Source organism: Myotis myotis, unplaced genomic scaffold, assembly GCF_014108235.1.
Source record: "Myotis myotis isolate mMyoMyo1 unplaced genomic scaffold, mMyoMyo1.p scaffold_m19_p_19, whole genome shotgun sequence".
Lineage (NCBI taxonomy): Eukaryota > Metazoa > Chordata > Mammalia > Chiroptera > Vespertilionidae > Myotis > Myotis myotis.
This window is the reverse complement of record NW_023416323.1, coordinates 40,094,433-40,118,170: the sequence shown is the minus strand read 5'-3', so window position 1 is coordinate 40,118,170 and position 23,738 is coordinate 40,094,433.

The window sequence follows — 23,738 nt, the reverse complement described above, 5'->3', positions numbered from 1 at the left end:
AAGGGTGAGGGACGTATACCTCCTCCGCCCCGATATTTCTCGGGTTTCTTTTCCCTTTTCTCCCACTACCCGAGGCCACCCCCACCTCCTCAGCAGGGTGCTGCCCGCAGGCTCTCCTTGTGTGAATCCTGTAAGGCCGTGTCCTCCAGTCTCGCTTCCGTTCCCAGGGAAATGCTCCGTCTTGTTTAAATGCCCGTACAGGATCCGCCCGCGTCTGCAGACAATTCTCTCGCACCGCCCTGCCTCTCGCCTGGGTTTCAGGGAAGCGGACGGAAGGGGAGAGCGGGCGTGAGGCCTGGAGAAAGGCCCACGAACTCAACCGCCTTGCCAGCTTCTCTTCTGTTCTCACTTGGGAGTCCCCTGTCACTCCCTGACTCCCCTCCCTCAACCTCCCCTCTGCTGGGGAAGGCCAGCCTGGTTTCACTCCCCTCCTCCCCCTCCCACCCCCTGCTCACTTTGCCTGCCCTGCACCCCTGCACCGGGTGTCATGAATGGCACAATCTCCTTTTCATGGGAAGGTCTCCCAAATGGCACAGTAGATGTCTGTGCCCGGCCAGAATCGGGTATTCATGGCAGACCGCGCGCACCGTCCCCTCGGATCCCCCCATTTTCTCTTTTCAGGAAGGACTGGTGTCAGCTGTCACCTGCCTCGTAGGAACCCGGAGCGGATTTTCTCTGAGTCTTATGGCCACTGTGTCCCTATCTCTGCCACTTTCCATTTCTGCGTGACATCAGCTGATGGGATGTCCCTACCCAGGACTGGGATTTGGGTTAATCGATGGTTGGCATTCTCCCCAGAGTCCATTTTGCATATATATATATATATATATATATATATATATATATATATATATTTAATATATTAATATATAAATATATATATTTAATTTAATCAGTTTTTATTGATTTCAGAGAGAGGAAGGGAGAGAAAGAGAGAGAAACATCAATGAGAGGGTATCATTGATCGGCTGCCTCCTGCACGCCCCCTACTGGGGATCCAGCCGAAACCTGGGCATGTGCCCTGACTGGGAATGGAACCGTGACCTCCTGGTTCATAGGTTGATACTCAACCACTGAGCCACACCAGCCGGGCCATTCTGCATATATTTCTAAAATTCTGTTGGAGTCCTGTTCACCTTCTTCCCTCCACACATGGTGTCCAGTGGCCACATGCGTCTCTGTCTTTGGAGCTTCGATAGTCTCCCTTGCTCATCCTACAGGGACCATTCTCATTGCGAGGGGTGATAGGCTCGCATGGTAGGCAGGCAATGTCGTGGCCACAGAGCAGGCTCTAGACGTGCAAAGGGATCCCATCCTAAAAACCCCGAGGCGACCCCTTTTCTTGACATGTGAGCATAGCGAAGACATTTGAGAGGAGAGAGCCTGAGCCGAGGTTCATGGCCGTTTAGTTGTATGTAATGCAGCCATCAGCCACGGAGCCCATAATCACACCGGGCACTCGCTGGACATGCTCTGTACACGCTACTATTTAACACGACCGGCACTCTATGATTAACCCCCCCGATGTCCAGAGGAAATTCAGGCTGAAAACAGTGAAGTGCCTTGCCTAACCGCACGCAGCTAGGAAGTATCAGAGAAGGGATTTGAACCAAGACCTTGGCTGATCTCCAAGTCCGTGAGCTTAGCTACTGTTGCCCGGCCCCACTGGCTTTTCCCTCCACGCAGGGCCTCCCTGGCGTTTCCGTGTTTGCCTTCTGGTTAATGTTTACCCCTCCTCCCTGGTCCGCATGGCCAGGGCGTGGCGGGGGCTTCTGCTTCCTGCCTGCTCCTCACTCCGTCTAAACCAGCTTTGCTTCCTTTCCAAGGGTCCCTGAGCGTGACAACCGTCAGTTGAAGGGAGAACCAAGAGCTGACCCCGGGGGGTGCCTGGCTGCGGTGTAGGATGAGGTCTTTCCTTTCATAAAGCTGAAGATTCTGTGATGGCAACATGGCCCAAATATTATCCGACCGTCAGGCAATCCCAGGGGACCTGTAGGCAACCCCCAAACACCCTGGGAATAAATGGATTAAGGAAAGAGCCTGATGTACAATTATTGGTGAATGGGGGAGTATTATGGCCTTTCTTTTCTTTTTTAAAAAAATGTCTTTATTGTTTTCAGAGAGGAAGGGAGAGGGAGCAAGAGAGAGAAACATCAATGATGAGAAAGAATCATTGATCGGCTGCTACCTGCTTCCCCCCCCCCCCCAAGGGATTGAACCTCAAACCCACGCAAGTGCCCTGACTGGGAATATGCCCTGACCGTGACCTCCTGGTTCATAGGTCGACGCTCAACCACTGAGCCACACCGGCTGGGCAGGACTTTTGTTTCCTTCTATTGCAGAATCAATCTGGGGGAGCGAGGTGGGCCGTGGAGTCAGACCCGACCTTGTGGGATGAGCGTGGGCAGCATTCCGGGCGCCCTAAACCTGTGTCCACTTCCTCAGTGCTGACCTGACAGGGGGTAGCAGCATGCCCTCCCAGCAATCGTTTGTGGATGGTGAGATTTTCTACGTAAAGGACCAGGAGAGACCTGGCACCTGGCCGATGCTCCCCAATTCTCCGGAGAGGTTCAGGGCGGCTCCCACTGGAATCCCAGGAAGTCTGGGGCTCACGCTCAGCTGCGTTTCTGAGCGCTGTCAGCGGGCTTGTTGGTCCCGCCCGCTGCTGGTGCGGGGTCTCACCCTGGGGGGCAAGACCCCGCTATCCCACTCTGCCTGTCCTGTATTCTGAGATATTCTGAGAAGAGTAACTGAGAAGTCCATGCAATAATTTGAAAACCTAAGGTATTCTTTGTTTTCATAGTGAAAAGTGGGGGGTGGGAGGTAGCGGGGGGGCAGAAAGGAATTTGGGACTGATGTTTCCAAATTGGCAAAGTGAGCAAGATTGGGGTTTAATGCTCTTGGCTCTCTCCTTTCCCTGTCCCTTTGTTTTTCCTTAAAAAACGAGGGGAGTCACCCGCTGGTGTGGCTCAGGGGTTGAACGTCGACCTATGAACCAGGAGGTCGCGGTTCGATTCCTGGTCAGGGCACATGCCCAGGTTGTGGGCTCCATCCCAAGTAGGGGGCGTGCAGGAGGCAGCCGATCCAGGATTCTCTCCCATCATTGATGTTTCTCTCTCTCCCTCTCCCTTCCTCTCTGAAATCAATTTAAAAAAAAATTTTTTTTTTTTAAAAAGAGGGGAGTATATTCGAGTGTGCTCCCTCATGAAAAATAGAGAGAGAGAGGGGCTGAGGCACACTCCTTCCCCTGCCTTATGCCCATTGATGTCACCACCACAGTTTCCTCGTCTGTCGCAATGTCTCTAATAACAGCTGCCTTCCACACCTGCCGAGCTGTTCGAGGAGCCAAATGGCTGAGGCGACAGGGAAACATCAGGCAGGACTCAAACGGAGGCGGAGACACGTCCTGGTCCAGGGGCAGACGCGGTGGGCCGGAGGGAGCAGAGCTGAGTGTTGGGACCGGGGCAGGTCACCCCACCTGCCTGGGCCTCGGGTTCCACGTCGTGCGATGAGCAAGACAGCCCTGGCTCTCGGGGTTGGAGGGCCCAGGAGCGCCCACATGGGAAGGCACCTGGCGAATCGCGTGCATGGGACACACCGTTCCTGCCGTTGTCTGCGGTCACTCCGGGGTCCTGCTGCCTTTCCGTGTGTTCGCTTTCCGTCCTTCTCCCACAGTAAACGCACAGACATGGCCATTCCCTACCCACAGGCATTCCTAGGAGCATCTGAGGCCCCTTTGGCAGCCATAGCTTCCCAGCCTCTTACAAACCCAGAGGCAGGATGCGTGTGGGCCAGAGGGAGTGTGGGCTCTGTGGGGGGAATGCACACCCCACCCACAGCGGACAGCAGACCTCAGTGCCAACCAGCAGTTGGCATGGGGGTGGGGGTGGATCCAGTGTGGCCATATCTGGATTTTTCAAGCAACGCCAATGATCCTGGATGTTTTTAATGTAACAGACCATCTAGGCACAGATATCCCTGTGAGTCACATAGGAAAAGCTCTATTGACTTCAAAACCCGAATCCGGGGTGTCTGCCCATGTTCCAGGGAGGAGACGGTTGCTCATCTGGTCCGTCACCAAGTGGAGCTGGAACGGGGGTCCCAGGGGTCCCTGAGCTGGGGCGGGTGAGCTTGAACACAGCAGCCGCCGTCCTGTGCTAGCCACATGGGCCTCCTGACTTCCTGGGCAGTGCGTGGCCTAGTGCACGGGGCTTCCTTTTCTGGCAAGAAAAGGGTAGGAGCCAGAGACAAAGAAGCAAAGGGGAGACCCGTTGGCGTGGCTCAGTGGTTCAGCATTGACCTATGAGCCAGGAGGTCAGGGTTCGATTCCCGGTCAGGGAACAGGCCTGGGTTGCAGGCTCGATTGCCAGTAGGGGGCGTGAGGAGGCAGCCGATCCAGAATTATCTCTCATCATTGATGTTTCTGTCTCTCTCTCTCTCTCTCTCTCTCTCTCTCTCTCTCTCCTTCTTCCTTCCCCTCTGAAATCAATAAAAAAAAAAATACTTTTTTAAAAAAGAAGCAGCAGCAGCAGCAGCAGCAGCAAAGGGGAGAAGGGGCTAGTGAAGGAAAGAGAAGAGAGAAGAAGGTCCCTGACGAGTACCACCTAAGGAATGCCCAGCAGTCCTCTTAGGCAGGTTCCCCTTCCTCCCCTGCCCCGGCACCCCCCAAATGAAGGTGCACCCTGGGCAGGGTTTGGCTGTTGCTCTCTCTTCCCCACTCCACCCCGTGCTGGGGACGCTGGGGACGAGAGTGCATGCAACCCCAGATGCCACCTGCAGGGCCCTGCGGGGCTGTGCTGTTAGCCTCCCGCACTTTGACGACTTTTCAGAGCAGTGCTGGCCGAAGGGCCCCTGACGGCCTGGCGGGGCCGGCTGTGCCGGGGAGCCCTGCCACCGAGCCAGGTGAAGGGGAAGGAGACTGTAATGCACTCTGGGCCTTATCAAGGGCTAGTCCAGAACAGCCACCACCTGCCCGGATTGGGCCACATCCTGAGAGGAAGCAGAGCGGAGGGTGGGGAGTCTGTGGTGTCCTCAGGGGCCCTGGCTCCTGCCCTGATCCTTGCCCCGCCTCCACCCCCCACACACCTCTGCTTTCACCAGGGAAGACTGGGCCCTCAGAGCCCTGGCAGCCCTGGCCTTGGTGTCTGCTGGGCACCTCCGCCTGCACCCTGACCCCTCCCCTCACCAGCTGTGCACTGACCTCTCTGAGCCCCACTGTCCTTACCTCTCAGATGGGATGACAACGCACACCATGTGACCTCTGAGAGTAAAACAAGAGCATGGGGGCCAAGCAGTGACCCCGAGGAGGCCATGAGAGGAAGTCACCAAATGCAGGTGGAGCTGGGGGAGCAGGGGTCCCCGAGCTTCCAGACTGTGATTCTCACCAGAAAGCTGGGAGAGGCCGCCCAGCACATGCCCCGAAGGGTGCGCCCAGGGCCAGGCGGCCTGCGCGTGGATATCCTGACTCCCGCGGAGGCAGATTGCCTGCTTCACCGCCTCACCTGTGGCCTGTGGGGCCGCTGGGAGGATGGAGGGAGCTCCCCGTGCTGGGCGTGGCATTACAGTCACCGTGAGTGCCGGATGCCTGAGCAGCAATATCATCTAGGCCCATGGTCTGCAAACTGCGGCTCTCAAGCCACATGCGGCTCTTTGGCCCCTTGGGTGTGGCTCTTCCTAAGCCTTAGGAGTCCCCTAATTAAGTTAATAACAATGTACCTACCTATAGAGTTTAAGTTTAAAAAATTTGGCTCTCAAAAGAAATTTCCATCGTTGTACTGTTGTTATTTGGCTCTGCTGACTAATGAGTTTGCCGACCACTGACCTAGGCGAACACTGGGGAACGCGGACGGCCTTTGAGCTCAGCCCTGGTCCTCACAGAGCTGAGCATCTCAGACGGAACAGACGCACGTGAGGATTTTCATACAGAAGCTGAGGCAGATGCTACAGCGCCTGGCCGTGGCCTCTCGGGTCTTGGTCATGTGGCTCGTGGGCATTGCCAGCCTGAGCGCCTCTCTGGTATCCTGAGCCTGCTCTGCCCTTGTGTTCAGCAGGACAGACACATCAGAGGGTTAGTGATGGGCCGGAGCTGCTGTTGAAACACCCCAGCTGCCTCCCACCGCAGGGGTACAGCCTGAGGGGCACTGCCCACGTGCATCCTGGGAAGGATGATGCTCCCATGGCCATGGCTTTGATGATGTCACCCTCTGGCTGACTCTCTGCCTTGTCCCAACCCCTTGGCCCCTCTGGTCTTCACTGGAATCACCTCCAAATACATCACATGCACTTGAATCCTTGTCTTAGGAACCAGATTATGACTGATACAAACAGGGTGCCACCCTGACTCTCCCAAGGGGCTGGGATGCGTGTACAGGCGGCAGGCGCCGGGAGTCCCTGGCCGGGTCCGGGAGAGAGAGGCCCTTTGCGTGGCTTCCCTGGGCGGGAAGCTGCTGGCCGCTGCATACGGTCCCTGTGTCCTGAGCCACCCTCCGGCCTCGTTGGGAGCAGTCTTCCTTCGCAAGGTCCCTGGAGGCAGGGAGCCAGGGGTGGGTGACGCAAGAGGCTGCCATCCGTGTCTCTAGGCTGGGGCCACGTCTCCAGCTTCAACACAGCATCTGTGGGCAGGAGTCAGCAAACTCCATCCCGGCAAATTGGCGTTTGGTGTGATTGTATGTCTGTGTGTGTGTATCTGTGTGTCTATGTGTATCTTTTAAAATGGAGGGAAAATGTCAAAGCACAAGTCTCTGTGCCCTTTTCCAGTAAAATAAATTAATAATAGTAATAATAATAATAAGAGGAGGAGGAGGAGGAGGAAGGAGGAGGAGGAGGAGGAGGAGGAGGAGGAAGAAGAAGAAGAAGAAGAAGAAGAAGAAGAAGAAGAAGAAGAAGAAGAAGAAGAAGAAGAAGAAAGAAGAAGGGTAACCGCTTCTGCGAGAAGTGCATCTCATAGCAATGAGTCACCCAGTGAGATAAAAAGTAAAACTTAGAAGTGTTGCTTCTGACCTTGGTTACTGGTGTGTGGCTAAGTCAAGTTCTAGCTTCATTTTCTGTGAAAAATCGAGATTGGGGGAGGGGGGGGGATAGGGGGACGAGACCCTCAGAGCCAGCGCTGACACATCCGCTCCCGGGAGAAAATGACCACATGGCAGAGGCTTTTGGGGCACAGCCCTCCCCTGCCCGCCCGCAGACAGGAGTTGGAAAACCCAACTGCAGACCAGCGTGTGGGCGCCACAGCCTTAGAAACAGCCAAGGGATGAAGACGCAGGCTCTTCTCCAAAGAAGTGAGATTTCTGCCACAAACGCGGCGCCTGGGCCGTTTGGAGGAGGACAAAGTACAGCCAGGCCCTCCCCTCGGGCTCTTCCAAGGCAAACACAGTCGTTGCCAACCACTCACAGGTGCTTTCCCTCCCAAAACAAACACGGAAACCGAGTTATGGAAATTCAACCGAAGGCACCTGGGCGCGAGGTGGCCCCCACCTGTGCCCGAGATCTGCAGCCCGGAGTGTCAACAGGAGGTCACACCTCACGTCCACGGTGGGCCACAAACCCCATGGGCCACGAAACCCGTGGGCCAAAGAGAATTGGTCCCAGGATATATTCATCAGGATAAAGGCCACATCTTTGCAAGAAGGCGTTTGCGGCTGCCAGGGAAGAAGGGAATTTAGATGAAGACAATGCAGGCGACTCTTTGCTCATCTGCCCAGATTTGCAGAAATGCCCGCCAAGAGCTCATGACCGATGGCCTTGGGAATGAATCCATCACGTTGACCCACAGCGCTCAGCGTGGTGCGGGCAGGGCGCTGACCACCTGGAGTGACCTCTCGTTTGGTCGTTTGGGGGAAAGGCCCTTGGTTGCTTTTGCTCCCTAGTGTCCCGGATGGGAACAGGTCTCAACATTGGGAACTGCAGCTGGGAGTGATGGATGTCAACACTTCGGCTTCCTCCTCTGCCTCCGTCTATGGATCCAGAGAAGCAGCAAGAAAAGAAAGTGAGCGTGGCCCAGCGGCGTGGCTCTGTGGTTGAGCACCGACCTGTGAACCAGGAGGTTCGATTCCTGGTCCGGGCACAGGCCCAGATTGTGGGCTCGATCCCCAGTGTGGGGCGCACAGGAGGCAGCTGATCCATGATTCTCTCTCATCATTGATGATTTTATCTCTCTCTCCCTTCCTCTCTGAAATCAAGAAAAATATATACATTTAAAAGAGAAAGAAAGTGACATGGTTGTGGAAGGACGGAAGAAAGGAGAGAGAGAGGGGGGGAGGGAAAGAAGACAGAAAAGAAAGGACGGGAGGGAGGGAAGAATGGACAAAATGTGGGAAAGAGGAGGATGGACAGGAGGGAGGAAGGGAACAGAAAGGAGAGAGGAGGGAGGGAGAGAGGCAGAGAGGCAGAGAGAGAGAGAGAGAAGAGGACAGGGAGAGATCTAAGGCTATCAGACCCTCACTGGTTTCCACGGAGGAGCCAGATAATCGCCTCTCAGTGAAACACTGAGATTAAGCTCACAACATAATTTCCATTATGTTAATGTTGCTTTAAAATATATTGCACGGAGTGCCGCAACAATCAAATTATCAATTATAATGTCTACTCCGCGTAGAAAAGTGTTGCAAACAGAGGGCTGATTACTGCTTCAGTACATCCAATCTGCATACTCATTGTTCAGTGCAGGGAAAACAAATTATCTCGTGTTGGCCCCGGTTCAAATTTAATTAAATGAGTGCAAAGCAATTATAATAAAGTACAATAGCTTAGTAATGAAAGGAAAATAACTCATTAACCTATTAATCTTTATTTATGTTCCTCTCAAATAACGATGTAATTTCTTTATCACCGCATCCCCTAAGAAGGAGGGTCTCCCGGCGAGCGGCCTGGTTTAACAGGTTCTATTGGCGCAGGCGCCATCCGCCTGGGCCTTTATAACCAACTGGCCTTGGTTTGGGGCCACACCCCAGCCCTCCCACCTAGTTCCCTGCCCACACCATCCTGTGTGGGGTTGAGACTGAGCACCCCTCTCCCACAGTTTTTGGACACTTGTCATTACAGGAGGTGAATGTCTCTGGGAGCGGGAATGTGCTTACGAAGCAGATGGGAGAGGCTAAGCGAGGGGGACAGCCTGGGGCTGGGAACGGGAAGAGATGCCGATAGCTCACACTTCCCAGTGCTTTCCCGTGACAAAGGCTTCCCCTGTGTGATCTCATTGGAGCCCCGAGGTGGTGTGATGACTGTGGCCTGCTTTACGGAGGAGGACATGGAGTCTGGGACCAGGCAAGTGTTGTGCCCAAGCCTCGAAGTTCACCAGCAGCAGATCCCAGGTTCTAATTTAGGGCCACAGCCCCTACATCTTCATTTCTGTCCCCTGGAAGCTCACTCTTCAAAGTCCGGTCGAGAGATCAGCAGCTTGGGAATCCTCTGGAAGCCCCTCAGAAATACAGAGTCCCCAGTGGTTCAGGTGCACGTAAAAGGGTGCGAAGCGTTCAGGTGTGCCTTTCTTGGAGGGAACAGTGACTCACGCAAGTCTCCCAGGGAGATCATTTCCTGAAGCTGTCATAGCAACTATTTTGGGAAGCATTTCCTGGAAACTCTCAACACCTTGAGATGGCCTTGAGATGGCCTTGAGTGACCCGGGTTGGCTCTGGCTTCCACAGGCATATCATCTGAAGACATGGCTGGAGGTAGAGGATGTAATAAAAGCGGAAATGGTTTCTCTCTCCAGCCCCACACCTGACCCTCAAACCCTCACTCCTCCCTTCAAGGAGAATTTTTTTTAATGGAGAGGAAAAAGAAAGACCTTGATGAACTGAAGAAGGAAACCAACATTTGTTAAGTTTCTGCTTTGTCCATGTATTATTTTATCTTCACAATGGACACCTTTTAGGATGAGGTGACTGACAATGGGTTTAAGTGATGTGCCCAGAGTCGCCTACACAGCTGGTTAGTAAGAGATGAGATTTTGCTTGGCTTTGAAGATTATAACTTCACTGTACTACATTTTATCTAAGAACAAAGGGGGGGGGAGGAGGGAAGAAGGAAGGAAGGAAGGAAGGAAGGAAGGAAGGAAGGAAGGAAGGAAGGAAGGAAGGAGGAGGGAGGAGGAGGGAGGGAGGGAGGGAGGAAGGGAGAGAGGAGTACAGGAAAACAAGATGAAGCAAAAGGGTAGTATAGTAATTATTAGTGCTTTTCACCAAATATCCTTAGTTCTTTCTCTCTGAGGTATAGGGAGGATTGTATTCCTGCCTCCTTGGGAGTAGGTGGGGGCCACATGAATAGCGTTAACTAAAGACTAGCCACCAGAAGTTTCATATTTCCTTTTCAGGTCAAATATTTCAATGCTGCTGGAGACCTTATAGAGCTCCCTCTCTCCAAGCCCTTGTTTTTCTGAGCCCTAGAGCTTGAGGTTGTTTGTTACTGCAGCATAACATAGCCTAACCCTTACAAATGCTGATCTGGAAGAAGAGGGGAATATTTAACACGTGTACACTGCTCATATAAACCTCTAGAAAGGACCAGATAATCAATACCTTAGGAGTTGCAGGCTCTCCAGTCTGGAGAGGCTACTCAGCTCTGCTTTGAAATGGAAAGCAGTCCTGGACAATACAGGGTGGGGCAAAAGTAGGTTTGTGGTTGTTCATATGGAAAATAATAGAATAATTAGTAAAGAATAATACAAGAATCAACCTGGTTTCATGTACTCACAACTACAAACCTGTTTTTGCCCCACCCTGTACGTAAGCAAGTGGGCATGGCTGTGTTTCAATAAAGCTTTATTTTCATCAACAGCTCGGGGGCAAGATGTGGCCCAGGGACCACGGTTTGCCAGCCTGGTTCTAAGTGAGTGAGTCCCCCACAGCTGCTGACCCTGGGGTCCAACACAGACCCATGGGGTGGGCTCCCTTTAAGCCTGCTCACGTCTCTGCAAACAATCTCTTTACCAAGCTCCCCTCGAATTACCCAAATGGAGTGTGCCATCTGCTTCCTGCTAGGACCCTAACTGATGTACTTGGCTTTGCATTTCTCCAACACGGGCTTTAATTGCAAAGTAACAGCAACAACAACAACAAAAACGAACAACAAAATGGAGACCGTGAACAATGGCGATGGGCGAGGACACGGCGCTGGACATGCATTCATGCAGCTCAGAATATGATGGACTCTTTCACAAAGTTGCCCTCCACTCTGAAAGTTGGCCGGAGCTGAAATAAACAAGCCTTTCTTTCTTGGGGCCCGGAGTCTCCGTCCTGCTGCCCTACTTGTCCTCTTCTAATGGAATGGAGGTCTGTTCTAATTAAACAAGAAAACACATCTTTTCACCAGGGGAGAACGGGGGGCATTGTGCTCCGTGCCTGAAAGAAAGCATGCTTTAATAAGAACCCTCTTTATAATCCCTGCTTTTATTTGTTGCTTCCCAAAGCTTTTGCTGGCAATAAAAGGATTGTAAAGTTGACAAATATAAGCAGGGACAAAGAAGTTCGGGGAGATAATGCCTCGGTGAATGGGCAAGTCTTTGAAAGTGTATTGATCCCACAACACGTAGAAGATGATCGCAAAAAAGCCAAAGCTGCCATCAAGGGTGATATTTCTATTACAAAATAAAAGCCCCGCCAGGCAGGGCCATCTATTCCTCATATTGTGTGGAGTTATGCCCAGTGTTGAGAAAGATAATGCGGGCCAAAATGCAGGAGGTGGTATCTGAGGGTCTGGATTCGAATCCCGATGCACTGCCCTCCCCCTAACGTAATGCACTATCTATGGGTCCAGCAAATGGAGGCTCGGCAAATAAATCGTGTTCTGTTACGGGGATGCTCTGGGTGTCTGCCGACCTCCCACCATCATCACTGTCACCAGCAGAGCCTGTTACTCTGCCTGGAAAGAGCCACCAATTTTCACCTGAGGTCCCATCACCCCTCTAAGCAAAGCCTTGATGCTTCTCCTGGGGCTCCACCCCCACTGCATCCCTCAGTGAATGAGCAAGTGTTTGATGGGTGGAGTATGTGGCCCGCCTGAACCAATCAAGGCACTGCACCCTCCTGGCCCCAGAGACTGGTTTAGTATAGTCACATGATCCATGAGGCTGCGATGCAATGTGATCAGAGGGGCTGTCCTTTCCGGAGACTTGAATGTGGGCATTGGAAACCCCTATAGCAGTGGTTCTCAACCTTCTGGCCCTTTAAATACAGTTCCTCATGTTGTGACCCAACCATAAAATTATTTTCGTGGCTACTTCATCACTGTCATGTTGCTACTGTGATGAATCGTCATGTGAATATCTGATATGCAGGATGGTCTTAGGCGACCCCTGTGAAAGGGTCATTTGACCACCAAAGGGGTTGCGACCCACAGGTTGAGAACCGCTGCGGCCTGTAGCCATGGTGCCAATAGTCAACCGAGGCTGAAGTCAACAAAGAAGAATGATGACAACATTCCAACACCGAATACAGCCTTGCCGGAAGCTGGCCTCAAAGCAATCGGTGGGGGGAAATACAGACAGCTTTTCACCCTTCCCTGTATCCACACCCTTTGAATGTGAGTGTGCAGATTCTCTCGCTGAGAGTGTCAAGAGATGGAAACAATTTCCTAGCCCTTGATTAAGGACTGGTCTCGTGACTTGCTTTGGCCAATGCGATGCCATGGAAGGGATGACATGCCCCTTTCGCTCTTTCTCAGAGTCCTGCCAGCTAGCAGCCAAGCCTGGGCCAGCCTGCGGGAGGAGGAGCGACGATGCTGGGGAGAGCCAGGTGTCCCAGCCCACGACCAGAAGCCACGCTACCTAACCCATGCACAGCGGCAGAGGAATGAATGAGGGAGCCCTGTGGAGACCGGAAGGACCCTCCCACCAAACCCAGCTTAGAGTGCTGACCCACAGAGTTTGAGCTAAATAAGTACTTGTTTTAAACTACAATATGCTGAGGTGACCTATTATTTATCAATAGCCAACTGACACACAAGCCCGATTCTGAATTTTTCATTTCTATGAATCAATAATTTATCTTTTCTGTTTTAGTCTGGGAGTTCAACGGCTCGAAGTGAGAAGAATCCTAATACAATAGAGATGGGCCTTCGTTCCCCCACCAGAGAGCATTGTCACGGGTCCTGTCTGCCTGATCTGGAACCAAAGGTGAGATAGTCATCAATAAGTCCGTAATGATTGTGTAATACTGGCAGGTTCTCAAGTCCCATTTTGAAAAGCAAAGCATATATTTATGTTTCAATCTCCAAAGTCATCTCTATGGGGATCATGGCTTGCTTGGCTTAACATATCCACAGGAATCTGGAAGATTTAAGGGGCTTCTCTTACCATTACAACAGGTGAAAACAGGTCAGCTTGAATGTCTAATGCATCCTCGGGGTCTGAGGAACTACACTGAGCCATTTTCCTCAAGGGACTCCAGAAAAAAAACCAGGCTCAATTCTGCCCTCCTTCCTATAGAAGCCCAGAACCGCCATCATTTCTAAAATGAAGGACACGTACTTTTTCTAGGCAAGAAGCCAAGACCCACCTGCCCTTGGTTTCCATCCATTCGTTGCCAGACTTGCCACATAATTCTGATAATTTATTTTCCTTTAAAAAAAAAAAGATACTAAAACAGGGTCTCCATAGAAGTCATATTCCACCCGAACCTGACCTGTGTCAAAGCGGAATCTAGCAACCAGTGCTGATTAACCAATGACACGTTGTGCGACCGTGTGTGTGTGTGTGTGTGTGTGTGTGTGTGTGTGTGTGTGTAGAGGGAGAGAGAGAGCGAGAGAGAACACCATTATTTTTATTCTTCAGAGAATAACCAGACTTTCTCCACCCAAAATGAGCTTCTATTTTAAGTTCTTAAATGGTTGTGTCTCTCCCTCAAATCCACAGACAAAGGTCAGAAGGAAGCAGACCTCGTTGAAGACTGAAAAAGAGAAATAGAGTTGGTGGACAGAGAGTGGACAGAGAGTACTTCTCGCAGCCCAGCGGCCAGGCCAGGGAATCGCCGGCTGCCTTTCCCCTTTTCTCTAAACTCTCCCAGGCCTCCACGACTCCTACCCTTTCCTTCTTCCTCCTCACACCTGACTCAGAAACTCATCTCCTTGCCCAAGAGAGCTCAATGGGAAGTCCAAGGTAATCAATGCCACTCAGGAGAGGAGGGAGGCCTGGGCCCAGCTGGTTGAACTCCAACCTAGACAAAGGGTAGTGTTTCTGATTATCGGCCATGGTCAGGATGAGGCCTGGGGGCATTCAGACCTTCCTTCTCACCACATTGCCAGTCGGCAGGACGGAGAGAACAGTGCCCAGGGAAACTGGGTGCCAAGGAGAAGACATTCCGAAGGCAAATGCATGAGCAGAGTGAAGGGAGGGCGGGCGGGTAAGCTCTGAGGAGAGAGGGAAGCTGTGGTGTGTGAGGGAGGTCTGTTGAAGCTACTAAACGTAAATGTGGCAAAGCCAGAAAAATTAAGGGACAAGGGAGACAGTAGCAAAGAGCTTCAATTAAATTCTCATCACTCACCCCCTTGCTTGTATTATAAAATGCAAACTCCACAATAGGGTTTTAGGGGCCTACATGACTGACCACCCCCCATCTCTTTAGCTTCTTCCCTAAATAGGCCCCCCCTTACTCCTCACTGCACAGGCCTTCTTTCATTTTCCCCCAACATGCCAGATGTGTTCCTGCCTCTGAATCTTGCACTCACTGTTGGGGTGTGTGTGTGTGTGTGTGTGTGTGTGTGTGTGTGTGTGTGTTTGTTTTTTGTGGTGTTTTTTTTTTCCCTGCCATGGCAGGCTCCTTCCCATTTTCAAGTCTCGGTTCAAATGTCACCTCCTCTGAGAGGTCAACCTTGATCACCGTATCCAATACAGACCTGCCCCTGCCCATCACTTTCTACCTCATTACTCTAGAATGTTCCCCTTCATTGCATGTCATGCTAGCTAAAACCATCTTGTTTATGTTACTTCCTTCCTTCTGCTAACTTTGGGCTTAGCTTGTTCTTCTTTTTTCCAGCTCTCTGGGGCATAAAGTTAAGTTGTTTATTTTTAGGTCTTTCTTCTTCTTTTTTGATGTAAGCATTTGTTGCAAAAAGCGTCCCTCTTATTCCTGCTTTTGCCGCATCCCATAAGTCTCGGTATGTTGTGTTTTCATTTTCATTCGCTTCGAGGTATTTTCTCATTTCCTTTTGGATTTCTTTGTTGATCCAGTGGTTGTTCAAGATTGTGCTGTTTAATTTCCACATACTTTCAAATTCTCCTCCTGCTATTGATTTCTGGTTTCATTCTACTGTGGTCAGAAAAGACAACTTGATATGATTGCAGTCTTCTTAACTTGGTTAAGATGTGTTTGGGGACCTCCCACGTGACCCATCCTGGAGAAAGTTCTGTGTGTGCTGGAGGAGATGCGTGTTCTGACGCTGTTGGGTGGACTGCGCATGTCTGTTAGGTTCACTGGGTCTAAGTGTTGTTCAAGTCCCCTGTTTCCTCATTGATCTTGAGTGTGGATGGTTTATCCATTATTGATTGTGGGGTATTAAAGTCTCCTATTATTATTGTACGAGAGGCCCGATGCACGAAATTCACGCAAGGGGCTCGGTCCTCGCAACCCCAGCTTCGTCCAAAAGGTCGTCCGGAAGGTCGTCCGGAGGGTCGTTCTGCTGTTCGGTCTAATTAGTATATTATCTCTTTATTATATAGGATTGCTCTCTATTTCTCCCTTCAGTTCTGCCTGGGTTTGCTTTGTAATTTTAGGCTCTCTGATGTTGGGCACATGTATATAGCACTCAGAGCTATTTTATCCGCTTGGTGAGTTGGCCCTTTTGCCAGTATACAAGGTCCTTCTTTGTCTCTTGTGACAGTTTTTTACTTAAAGTTTGTTTTGTCTGATATACTGTAGATCTAGCCATACCTGCGCTCTTTGTTTGTTTTCTTTTGTTAATCCTCACCCGAGGATTTCTTTTTCCCATTGATTATTTTTAGAGAGAGTGGAAGAGAAGGAAAGGAGGGAGAGAAAGAGAGAAACAGCGATATGAGAGCGACACATTGATTGGTTGCCTCCTGCACCTGCATCCCAGCTATATGTCCTTGACCGGGAATCAAACCCGAGCCTCTTTGATGCACAGATCGATTCTCTAACCACTTGGCACACTGGCCAGGGTTACCTGCTCTCTCTCTTTTTAAAAAATACTTTTAAAATATATTTTTTCTTGACTTCAGAGAGGAAGGGAGAAGGAGAGAGATAGAAACATCAATGATGAGAGTCATCCATTGGCTGCCTCCTGCACACCCCCTACTGGGGATCAAGCCTGCAGCCCCTGACTAGAACTGAACTGGGGATCCTTCACTCTGCAGGCCAACGCTCTATCCACTGAGCCAGACCAGCTAGGGCTACCTGCTCTCTTTTGACTGCTAATATCATAGACCATCCTTTAGCCTATGTGTGTCCTTGAATCCAAAGTGAGTTTCTTCTAGACGGCATGTAGATGGATTTTTAAAAACCTACTCAGTGACTATGAAAACCATTCCGCGTGTGTATTTCTCCACTTGCTCGCTGCGTGTCCTGTTCTAGAATGTTAGCTCCAGGTCATTGTCTCGTCTACTGTGTTGTGCCCCCTCATGCCCAGCACCTGGCCTGGCACAGAGAAAAAACTCCGTAAATACTTTTCAAATGAGAGAGAAACGAATAAGCACAGCCGTGGGAGAGAAAACAATCATTAAATAATTGCTTAATAAAATAAAATATTAATTGACTGTACAACAAATGGAACCTTACTAGGTCTTTGTAGTTTGTGCCTCATAAACCTTCACATCCCATGGGGCTAGTAATGGGTGAGGCCGGGAGGGGCAGTGTGAGAAAGCGGGCCGGAAACCAATCTCAACCACACGGGTTAATTGCCCCAAGGGACTCTTTAGGCGTCAAATGTGCTGTGCCGTGGCATAGCGGTGGAGGTGAGGACAGGGCTTTAGAGCTGCTGGAGGAAGGTTATGTAATAAAAGGTAAGACAACATTTAGCCGATGTTGCCATTGTTTGTAACTCCCTATAGACTCTGCACCCTTTGCTGCCCCTGCCCTGGGTGACCCTCTCCCGTCTCCACCCCACCCCTGCCTGCACACCACCCATGTTTTCTCTGTTCCTGACTAAGCACCTTTCCTGGGAGGGCAGGTGTCCTTGAAGTCACCTGTAGGGACAGTCCCATGGCAGTCCACGTGTCCGCAGACACACGCAGAAGTGAGCATGGTGAGAACTAGAATCCTTACCGGGCCACTGGGAATCCTTGCTCTCGGACCACTAACCCATCCTGATAGTAGTTCTTTGCCCGCTGACTCCACCTGACCCTGCCCCTGGCAGAAACCCCTCTGCCCATGCCAGCCACTCCCTAGAGGGCAAGCAGATCTCTGTCTACCAGGTCCATGAGCCATGCCAGACCATGACTCACTCCTCCCCAACTCCATAAGGGCCGCATGGACAAAGATACAAATGGATGGGGGGTGGGGAGGAGGAGGAGGTCTGTTCTGGCAATATGAGCCTCATGGTGGCAAGAGGCCTAAAATAGAGTCACAGCGACTTCTCATCTCTATGCTGGCCCTTCCCCCAGTCCACAGAGTGTGGCTCTCAGGACATGCACAGTGCTGAGCAGAGGGACCTGCCACCCCCGCTTCTGGCCATTGGACTCATGCTCCCACTCCCATGGGGCTCTCCTGTCACAACAAGGACCTATTCTTTGTGTCACCTCCTCCCCGACTCTTTCCTTGAGCTCTCTTCTCCATCCCAGTTAGCAATTTCATACTATTTTGCACTTAGTTCAAATATCTATTTTTTGTGCACAAAAAGCATCACCCGGATACAAATATGTTAAATACCATTGCGTGTCCATATTTAAAGACAGTTGGCATAGCCCAGCCGGCGTGGCTCAGTAGTTGAGCGTCAACCTATGAACCCGGAAGTCACGGTTCAATTCCTGGTCAGGGCACGTGCCCAGATTGCAGGCTCAGTCCCCTGTGGGGAGCATGCAGGAGGCAGCTGATCAATGATTCTCTGTCATCATTGATGTTTCTATCTGCCTCTCCCTCGCCCTTCCTCTCTGAAATCAATAAAAGTATATTTTTAAAAATTACAAAAATAAACACAGTTGGTATACAGCATTCTAGGGGTGGCCAATGGGTTCCTCACCGATGCAATTTCAATGGTTTAGTAGGAGCACTGTGTTGGCAAAGATTTGAAGGTTGCATGGAGTTCTGTGGCAAAGTGTGCTGCAATCGACTAGCGATGTCTGCCACTGGCTTGGACTAGGAGGGGGCAGGCCTTGTGCCATGCATTGGTCGCCCCTGCAGCAAACCCTAGGCACTCACGAATTTAAAGGCCATGGGTTTCATTATTGCCGGGGAGCCCCCAATGTTCCAAAACACGCAGTTAGCTACATTTCGTGCATGGCTTGGATTTGACGCCCACGTGCCTGGTATCTGGGAAGCAGTCCCTTTGCTGGAGAGCCTAGCAGAATTTCCTCACACCCACACTGTGAAGCGACTCTGAGATTCTCGCCCTTCTTCGTGTGAACCATGTTTTTCGAGAAATCATGACTTTTATCTTGCTGTGGAAAAATAAGGTAAGCACCACAAAGGGAGAAACGTGGACTGTCTTGGTTACTAGTCTATATCTGGTGACAAGTAGGCACATAGAAAATATTTACTCAATGAAAGGAAGGCAGAGGGGGAGGGAGGGAACATGGAGGATGGAGTAGCCAGATCCAGGAAAGGTCAGGGGCTGGGGGGAGGGCAGGAAAAGTGGGGAAGAAGGGGGAGATAAAGAGAGTGAGGGAGGGAAAAGGTAATTAAGTTGGTCCAGAAAGCATAACTTTGGGATAAAATACAGAATAAAAAGACCCACATGTTTAGAATCATTGGGGGCTTGAGGAGTCATCCACCTGTTTTTTTTAAACTTCTCTGCTTGCAAAGGGGAAGATTATAACCAAAATGATATTTGGGATGAAAACCTCAGTGGCACCAGCCTTACCCACGCCCCAGCCCAGGACAGGGAGTCTGCGTTGTTTATGCCTGAAGGCCCAGCAGTGTCTCGCCCTGCCTGGGGTTCACTGTGTGCTCATGGCAATGAGAGGGGGTTCAATCAGGATGCTTCGTTCCTAGGTCTCCGATAGGAGGAGGCACCACTGCAGCCCAGGGCAAGAGGAAAGGGAGGGAACAGGGTGGCCCAAGGCCAGCCAGAGGCGTGTGAAGATGTGGTTGAGGAGAACAGAAGAACTGAGATCACATGACCTGAAGGCAGACATACTCACAGTCATGTGACTCAGGAAATTACTTCCGCTCCCTCAGTCTCAGTTTGCTCGCCTATTGAATGGGAAGAACAACATTAAACAAGACAATGCACAAAAGCTCAGGGTTTGGCACATATTCAACAATCCAGAAGCGTTAGCTATTCCAACTATCCTTTTCGTTGCTGTTATTCTCCTTAGGGCTCAGATGCCCATAAGACTAAGTGTGCGCCAAAGGTTTGGGTTCACAGCTGGACTGTATTTTCCCATTTACCTGGCAGTTAGATACAGTCATGCCACTGGGTTCCGGCCAGCGGCCCCTGCCAGGCCTGGCTTATGAAAATCTCCCTCCTTGCTCTCTGACTTCCCTCACCTTCTAGGAGATGGAGGACGCCAAAGCCCTAGGGGACAGCAGAGTCACTAGATGCAAAGGGCCTGATCCCTAAGTAACTGGAGCAAAGCTTCCCCCCCTCCAACCCCCCCACCGCTGACCGGCATTGCACAGGAATTCGAACTAAAATACACTTTCATGCATTTGCGTTGAAATTGGTGGACTCCTGCCCAGCAGGTGTGGCTCAGTGGCTGAGCATCGACCTATGAACCAGGAGGTCATGGTTCAATACCCCGTTGGAGCACATGCCTGGGTGTTGGGCTCGAGCCCCAGTAGGGGGCGTGCAGGAGGCAGCCAGTCAATGATTCTCTCTCATCATGGATGTTTCTATTTCTCCCTCCCTCTTCCTTCCTCCCTGAAACCAATAAAAGTATATTTAAAAAATAAAAAAGAAATGGGTGGACTCTTTGTTATAGTAGCTAGCGCTGCTTATCCTCACTAACACACCGAGGAAGTCTTCCCATAGACACAGGTCACCACAGCTTCCCTGAAGGTCCTCTTTCCCACCATTCACGTCCCCAGGGCCTTGGAACATGGATTTCGGCTGCTGGGTCAACCCGTGGCTGGAACCATCTTCTGGACTGAGCAGAAACTCTTCCCTCATGTGGGGTGCCTTCCAAACACTCACTCCCCGGTGCTGGCTTCCTGGCCTGGACGAGAGCGAGGAGCAAGTCGCCTGGATGCATTCGCTCTAGGCCTGCATCAGTGAGAAGGCGAGGCCAGCCGGCATCATCCACCAGCCCCCCAGGTAGAAGGATTCACTCTGGACTTAGAGATGGAGGTTGAGTGAGTATCGTTTTTACGGGAGGGATCGGCACTTGGAGAGCTTTATGGCAGAAAAGCTGCACGAATGACCCCACGTCCATGCTTACCAGGAGGAGTGCACATCATCCCTTCCTGGAATTACCCGCTGGCTGGACAGATAAATAACACAGACCCCTGCCATCCATAATCCAAAATATTAGCAATTAATTTCTTTTTTTAAAAAAAATACATTTTTATTGCCTTCAGAGAGGAAGGGATAGGGAAAGAGAGAAATGTCAGTGAGAGAGAAACATTGATCGGCTGCCTCCTGCACCCACACACTGGGGATCAAGCACACAACCTGGGCATGTGCCCTGACCAGGAATCAAACCGTGACCTCCTGGTTCCTAGGTCAATGCTCAACCACTGAGCCACGCCTGCTGGGCTTAACAATTCATTTCTGAAATCAGTCCTGAAGGGGGCTGGACGCCTAGGCCCAGACTGCTTGGTGGATTTCTCACAAGACAAAATTTAAACCTCAAACTTGTCAGGAGGTGTTGTCAAGCCGCAGCTGATGTAGGCGATCCCCACCACGTGACCGAGCCATCGCCTGGGCGAAGCATCTTCGGAGTGTGAATTGATGAGTCGGCCACCACCAGGCCGCAGATGTTTTTCACTCCGGCAACATGACCGACGTGATGATAAGCAGATTTACATACTCAACTAATATGTTTATTTAAAGGAAATTTCCAAATCCAAAATACCCTCCAGATTTCTTCTTTGGCTGCTGATCAAAAGACAACCTATCCATAGAGACGGCATCCAGGCTAAGCCCTTTCAACATCTGCTTAACACCAAACAACAGATTTGAGGGTTTGTGGGTAAAAACTTAATTGCAGGAAAATTGTACCGCCTCTTACAGAAATGTGCGTTTCCGCGTCCCCGCGGTGGCTCTGACCTCACCAGTGCCCGTGTTCACAATACACAGCCTTGTTCTGTGGCTGGCGCTCCCAGCTCACCGTTTTCTTCCTGACTGAAGGATGGACGGGTTTGCTCCCAAAAGTCAGGGGCCTGAGCTGGAGCCCGGAATGTTGTAGAAAAAAAAATATATGTCCTCTACCAACCAGCAAGTGCTCTGTTTTTCTCATAATTAGTAAAAAGCCTTGATTGGGTCTCACCCTCCCTTCATTTCAGGAGATTCTAGAAATGGCGATGCTCCTTGAATATTGACAGTGTTCTTGTGTTTTCTGTAAGCCTCACTGGAGGATATTTTTCCCATTAGGTTTTTAGAGGAGTGGAAGGGAGGGAGGAAGGAAGAGGAGGAGGAGAAGGAGGAGAGAGAGAGTGTGAGAAATACCGATGTGAGAGAGACACATCAATTGGTTGCCTCCCGCCCTGAGCAGGGCTGGGATCGAGCCTACAACCAAGGTATGTGTCCTGGACGGGATATCAAACCTGTACCCCTTTGGTCCACAGGCTGACGCTCTAACCACTTAGCAACTGGCCAGGCCGATATTTTTCTTTTTTCTTTTGTTGTTGATTCCCCAAGAGAGAGCTCAGTGCCTGGATCAGAGCATTCACAGGTCTCGATGCTGGGGAAGGAGATGATAATAGGGTGGGCATTGGCCATAATGGTTCAGGTGCCTGTCCTTCGAGTTAGCTTTCTTTCCCTAGGTGTTCACTGCCTGAAACTGGACCAGACAAATTTTACTGCCAGGCACTGAGGCACTTTCCCCACCCCTAGGCCCAGGCTGTACTTGAACTTGGGATCTGCTTTGCCTAGGAATCTGTTAGTTGTCAGGACCAATATTAGCCGCTCCCTGTGGCAGGGAGACTTAGGGTCAGAAGTCATCCTCTTTGCCCCTGCTCCATCCTTTGAACGTAGTCATGTTCACCTTCTGGGCCCAATCTCCTCACAGCCAAGGTTGGAGGAATAGGTTGGTGGAGCTAATTAAAGAAACGCAAACTAAAACAACAATGAGATATCATTGTTCTCTTCCCCATTGGCAAACATATTTCTAAATACCCCATTGGATTATAATTCAAATGTCTTCAAGTATAGGTGATACATATAGAGGAATTATATCTGTATAAAATATAGATATCAAAGCCTTATCATTCATCTAACCTTTGACCCGGAAATATCAGATATACCAAGCACACCAAAATACGACCACAAAGGCTTGAAATTACACTGTCGTTGAACATGTTCATGCTGGGATCATATCTCAGCGCCACCTCTTGCCAGCCCACAAAAGCATGCCAGGCCCAGTATGCAGAACCTATATGGCCTGCTAACGTAAAAGGCTTAAGTAGGACCCAGTGCCTCTCTCCTACCAATAATAGCCAATTATGTCCCGGACACTATTAAACCCATCAGACCAAGAACCAAGAAAATCACAACTTGAGTGAGAAGAGACAGTCAACCAACACCAGCAACTGAGATGAATAAGACACTGGAAATATCTGACAAGAATGTTCAAGCAGCCATCATAGCAATGCTTCAACATCAACTATAAAGTCTCTTGAAACAAATGAAGAAGAAAAAAAAAGAAAGAAAATGTCAGTTAAAGTAATATCAGGGTTGGGTTTTTTTTTTAAATAAAAGAACCAAACGGAAATCATAGACTGAAAAGTATAGTAACAGAAAATGGAAAGAGCGTATCTCCCAGCTGGGTCAGCTCCTTCAAAGGACCCCAGAAAAAAAAACACCCAAAAACACTAAATCTCATTGGCCACTACCTAGTTGCAAGGGAGGCTGGGAAATGTAGTCTTTTAGCAAGTCCACCAGAGGTAGATTGGAGTATTGTTTATTGGGGGAAATGAAAAACTAAGTATTGAGTTATTAACTAGTATGTCCACCACTGACACACAAAAGACTCATACAGTGAGAGTGAGATCAAGGTGCTAGAAGTTTGTGTTGGAATGTGGACTTATTCTGGATGGGACCAGAGAAATCGTGTGCCCCCTGGTGAGGAAGATCCGTCACTTTGGGTTCCGTCTGGCATGATTCACAGTTAGCATAATTCCTAAAAGCCCACATAAGACAACTGCTGTGACCTAGCGCCGTTAACACCTCCACAGGCTCACCTTCTCCGGGAAGGCCACTTAATTACCTGATTAATTTGCTCATCTTAATTAACTTGTCCCTACTGTGGATAACCTGGTATTGATTGCTCTGCTGGTAGTAATTAGAAAACTGGTAGGGAGGTAAATGGAGAAGCCCCAGGAAGGAAAAACAGAGCATGCATTTCTGTTCCCCTGGAGTCTACCCTCTAGGCTGTGAGCTCAAAGCTTTTGCTTCTCCTTCTGGGTAAATAAATATATTAGAGACCCAAATCATTTTCCCTGCTAATCATTTCTATCTACTCCACATGCCTTCAT